The 5,963-nt window shown below is 37.3% G+C and overlaps 1 protein-coding gene across 1 annotated transcript in view; it reads right to left on the minus strand.

Annotated features, from left to right (window-relative positions):
• LOC131306397 (caffeic acid 3-O-methyltransferase-like) overlaps window positions 1-5,963 on the minus strand; it is a 96,752-nt gene that overhangs the window by 77,500 nt on the left and 13,289 nt on the right. The gene's annotated exons all lie outside the window — the stretch shown is intronic.

The raw sequence follows: 5,963 nt of genomic DNA on the forward strand, positions 1-5,963 counted from the left end.
GGGGGGGGGGGTGGTTTTGTTGTGCTGGGAATCAAACGAGTACTGCTATGGGTACCGACGGTACCCATAGGGAAAATGCACCGACGGCCACCGGACGGCCGTCTCCGGTCACCGGACGGCTGATCCGAGCCGTCCAAAAATTTTAAAAAATAAAACCGAGGGGCCTTACGCGAGAATCAATGGCATCCGAGGTGTGTAGGGTACTTGATCCGAGCACCCATTTTTCGTGTATATTTGTATATACGTGTATATACACGAAAAAGGGGTACTCGGATCAAGTACCCTACACACCTCGGATGTCATTGATTCTCGCGTAGGGCCCCTCGGTTTTATTTTTTAAAATTTTTGGACGGCTCGGATCGGCCGTCCGGTGACCGGAGACGGCCGTCCGGTGGCCGTCGGTGCATTTTCCCTATGGGTACCGTCGGTACCAATAGGATTTCTGGAATCAAACCCAATCGCCTGGAAGTTTTCAACTCGCAATGACTACAACACCATGCCTGATGGTTTGCGCTAGTGTAAGAAACTTTTTTTGTATTTATATCTAAGTTTTTCTTATTAATTTTTTAAAAAAAGGCATGAGGGCACATGACCCCACGTACCCCAACGTGGATCCGCCTCTGGGCATCACAACGAAGACACGGGCATCGATCCCAGCTAGGATGGCACACCCGAATCCGACAATCATATGCCTCCAAGGACCGAAACAAAAACAAAGGAGTAGATGGTGATCAATCAACCACAAGAACAGAACATGAGTCAAAATTACATCTGGGAAGAATCATGGATCATGCAAAGCACATACAAACTAAAGAAAGACCAATGCAACAGCTAAAGATTTCCATTTTGGCAGCATCAAACCGATCAAATTAAAGCTTGAGCAGGAGCATCATAATGTAGGTGGCAGTTACAGAATGAAAGAAAGAAGCTCTCGAACTGTAGTGTGTTTTAGTGTGTCCAATTTGTGAAGAGGATGCTAATTTCTAATAACATCGGGAAGATCTTAGAGCCGAATGAATTCGGTCACGAATTCAAGAAAATTCCGGGTATTCAAATTCATGTGTTCGTGGTGGAGAGGTGGTGACTGCGTGTGGTGTGGTGATGGAGGGATGGTGATAATGGTGGTCGGGGTGGTAGTTGGTTATCAAACTACTCATACATTTTACGATGCACGTGGCCGGGTGCTCAGAAAGGCTAATACTGATTGGCAGGCTTGCGAGGTCTGAAAACCCATAAAACAGTGGAGTCATCCCCCGTATTATGCCACAACTCCCACTAATTAAAGTCACCCATGAAATGATAGCTAGGGAAGGTAATGGGAAAGATAGGCTTCTATTTGTTTCCAATTCCTACATAGCACTCGCTCTCTCTTTTCTCGCAACTTCCCCAATCTAGCTAGCTTGATCGTCGGAGGGTCACAGATCGGAAACACCATCGGTCCTTGGACTTGTTTTGCAGAAAATCCTTCCCAAAGGTTCTCAATATGATCGTTCGAATTTTGCAGGAGAGTGCTCGTATTTTTAGAATTTTTTAACTGCTCGGATCGACTATTCGGTTGCCGGAATTGACCCAACGAGACTGTCGGTATAATTTCAAGAGGGTGGTGGTCGATACCAATATCTTTACTGATTTCCTATAATGAGCCTACCATTGGCCCCTATTGATTAGCTACAGGCCTAGTGGTAGGGACGTACACGTAGGAGTAGTGGAGTACTAGTAGTAAAATGGAGCTCCTGTAACGTAGTTTTTGTTTAAGATATTCATTTATTAAAAATACTTTGTAACACTTAAATACGAATATAAAAAAAGGGAAATGACGGTCAAAGATGTATTTTGATAATTAATATCCGTTAATGATATTTTTAGTATTAATAAATGTTCACAGTATGTCTTTGGTAGGTATTAATTATCAATACACGTTCTGAGCTGTCATTTTCCCTATAAAAATAGTTCAATAAACCAATTTTAATATATTTTAATAAAAGTATATTTTACTTCTGTTTTTTAGGTTTATAATTATGAAAAGTGCCCCTCTGAATGTTATTTCTGACTCCGTCACTGGTTATAAATTTACAAACAACCCCTAAGTTGTATAACTAATTTAAGATTTCAACAAGCATTTTTGTTTATATGGTTATGTACTCGATCTTAAAGAACATACTTCTATATATATAATAATAAAACACTCCCGGGGGACATAAAAGAGACATCATTGTTCCTGAATGGGAGTCACGTGGTAGTAAAGAAATCGACAATCATTAATTAAGTTGCTACAATCGATAATTTAATTTAATTAGTACCATTTGATAAAGTATCGATCATTGTAGCCTTTAGGATATTATATATAATATTCATCTTAATTAATATAATAATGTAAACCTCTAAACCATGTTCTTCGCCAGGAAGTTAGTATTAATTAATCAACAATTTAATTAAACAAATTTTACTAGTGTAGTACTACTTTCTTGTCAATAATTAATTACGAGAAATGTTTCTTTATGACCAAACAGCGTGGCGTAAATTGCGGTATACTGGGCCAATCATTTTTCGTGTCAATTACGAGAAAGGATTATTTAGTACAGTATTTTCGAAGGTCACTGTTAATGCCAACGACATTTTTATTTAACAAAAAAAATGCCACGACATTTTTAGCAAAGATAAACAAAAATTTCACCATATTTCAGTTAGGGAGAAAGCTGATGTAGAGGCTTTTAGGCTCCGTTTGTTTCTATATGTAAAAAAACATTTTATAATGTAAAACATTTTCCTTGAAAATGATTTTTTAGGAAATTAATTTTTCCATTTTTGTTTTTCGGTATTGGGTTGCACATGAAAAATATTTTTCAGAAACAAATACATTTTTTTCTATCTATTACGTCCCCCCCCATTTTTTCCCTTAACGTAACTTGCTTTAAGAATTTCAAATGAAATGGGAATGTAATTAAAACAATAGAGGTCTCTCAATTGTAGAGACTAACATAGATCGATGTTGAGAATTGGGGGTTTTGTTTGGGTACGTAGGAGTTTCTATTGTTCTTCTAAACCTCCTCCCCCCCCCCCCCCCCCCCCCCCCCCCCCCCCCCCCCCGCTCTCTCTCTCTCTCTCTCTCTCTCTCTCTCTCTCTCTCTTCTTTTGGTTCGAAGTTGCCTTTGTTTCAAATTCATGTATATGCGTATATAGTGCTCACCGGGAGCCAAAAACGACTTATAGGAATCTGAACAGTAAATCATTTTCCGTCAAATGACGTAAATTAATTTACACTTAAAAATGTCTTACATTATGTTTATCCAAACAAATACCGGAAATAGGGTAAAATATTTTCCTCAAAAATGTTTTGCATCAAAACAAATGGAGCCTTAGTTTGAAAAACGAAATCTGGCTGAGTTCATCTTAAATTGTTCTTGCAATAGATTTCGATAATATTTTATGTTGGAACTTTTTGTTTATCGATCTTTTCGTCATAAGTTTTGGAATTAATCATTCGTCCTAACTAAAAGTATCAAGAGAATCTACAAATGTGAATTGGAGTTGACAAAAACTCTAGATACGACCACATTCACTAAAGACAAAACAGACAGTTATTTCGAACTTTTTTCTTCTTTTGTGAACTTATTTTGCTTTTGGCCATAATGTTTGTACTTATTAAACTTCTCTCGTCGAGATGAATGATGAATCTATAACATTTAATGTGAATCTAACAAAAACTACGAGAAGATGAAACAAAATAACGAAAACAATAGTTTAAGAAAAACAGGGCCTAATTGGGTGATATCATAGATAATATCATGGTGTCGTTAAGTCTGGCAAACAATAGTTTAAGAAAAAAAAGGCTTATATACTGGCTGATATCATAGATAACATCATGGTGTCGGCTCCGTTCAGTTGTCGGAAATGTTGTGTGAATAAATTCCAAAGAAAAGTGAAGTGAAAGTAAAGAAAATGAAATTTATTTCCCTATGTGTGTTCTCTTGAAAAGAATCTTATATGAAGCTAGAATTTCTTTCTTTTGGTAAGACTTATTTTGCAAGAAAGTGTTTCTCGGTGGAAAAGTTGAATTTATGAATCCTACAATTTTTCTGATAATTGAACACAGAGAGTTACAATTAAATTGATTTTTTCATCCTTTCCGTGCAACTGAACTCGACCTTAAGTCCGGCCAAAGCTTTGGCAAAAGAATCAAATAATGTATGGGTATAGCTAGCTAGCTGTATGGCTATAAATACGATTTCTTTCTATTATTATATGTGGTATAGGTAGCTGTATGCCTGTATGGCTATATATATGATTTCTTATTTTCTTTCTATTATATAGGTTGGGCATAATCTTAGATTTGTTTGGTTCGATAGCTTTTTCTTCTTCCCAATTAAGTAGGTAGTTTCCTATTTGAATTAGCCAACTATATAATAGAACCAGTGGATCCTCAAATACTCCTCATTTGTTGGAAAATTAATATTGAATGAGTCAAGTTTGTATTTTCACGTCTATCCTAAACCCACCTACTTAGGATCCAGATCCTCTCCCCATATTCCTCTCCAACCATCCACCACAGCTTTTAATCCTAAGCTGCAAGCGCATTAATGAACGGATCGGACGGTTGATATGAAGCCAACATTACCACTCCCCATTGTTTAAACAGCCCAACACCGTTTTGTTTTTCTGTCTAACGGCAGCCTGACATTGCACTGTTGCAACATTTTCTTCCACACACACACACGTACACAGAAACAAAAAGCAGAGCCCTCATCTTCCAAAATGCAAAATTAACTCTCAAGCTCAAGCCCTCCATTCAATTAGTTCGGGACTGATGCTAAGGCAAATCTGACTGCTATGATCCAACCCCATCTTCACAGCGGTAAAATATTTGTCTATCTTAAATCTCTGATTGACTTAGTTTTCTTGAGGTGGGTTTGGGAAAAAGATATAGGGGTTTTTGCTTTCATTTTTATACAATTTGAGATTTTGTTCAAATCTTTGAAAACATGAAAAAATAAGACTCTGTTTCAATTTCCATGCCACTAATCGGAAGGATGAGTATTTCCTTCAAATTTAACTAGATGGGAACTGTTTGAAAACCACAAACAACCAAATTAATCACCATAACACGAGCATTTATGTAAAATCAAAGAGAGAGAGAGAGAGAGAGAGAGAGAGAGAGAGAGAGAGAGAGAGAGAGAGAGAGAGAGAGAGTTTTGTTTATCTGAGAGAGAATTTGTTTTTTTGGATCGGAAGATTCGGAACAGAGAAAACTTGTGGGCGAAAAAATGGCTAAGAAAAATAATATCAAAGTGGTTGAGAGAGAGAAGTGGGTTCTACTGACGAAAAAATGGTTCAGTGTCAAGTTGTCGTTTGAAGGAAAAACAAAATGGTGTCGTGCTGTTTAAACATTGAAGGGTGGTGATGCTGACTTCATATCAACCGCCCAATCCGTTCATTAATGCACCGGCAGCTCAGAATTAAAAGCTGTGGTAGATGGTTGGAGAGGAATATGGGGAGAGGATCTGGATCCACCTACTTAGATGATTAAAATCGTTCATTGAATGCATCCATGATCACGAGTTAAAAAAATAATAAAATTTGTTGATTTGAATCCTCAACAATCCAACCGCGTTTATATATCATTAGAAAAAATGAATCGTGGACAATGCATTGAACATATTTTATGTTGATATCAGATCATGACCATAATTCTATATGTGCATGAATGATTAAAGTGTCTACAAATGATTAACTAATAGAGATGCTCTACAAAATGAACGGTTCATATCATAGCAAGAAAAGACGATGAAGCCCTTTTATTGGACTATTATAAGGGATAAAAAAAGTAAGAGGGCCCCTGAAATTCAAATTTTTTTGAAAGCGTAAAGTGACCGCAACACAAGCTTTAGCTCAGGACTGGTTCTGCTAGCTTAGCTGGGAAGGAATGGATGTATAAATTGGGCGATGCAGATCTTTCCCTGTAAAGA

Source organism: Rhododendron vialii, chromosome 1a, assembly GCF_030253575.1.
Source record: "Rhododendron vialii isolate Sample 1 chromosome 1a, ASM3025357v1".
NCBI lineage: Eukaryota > Viridiplantae > Streptophyta > Magnoliopsida > Ericales > Ericaceae > Rhododendron > Rhododendron vialii.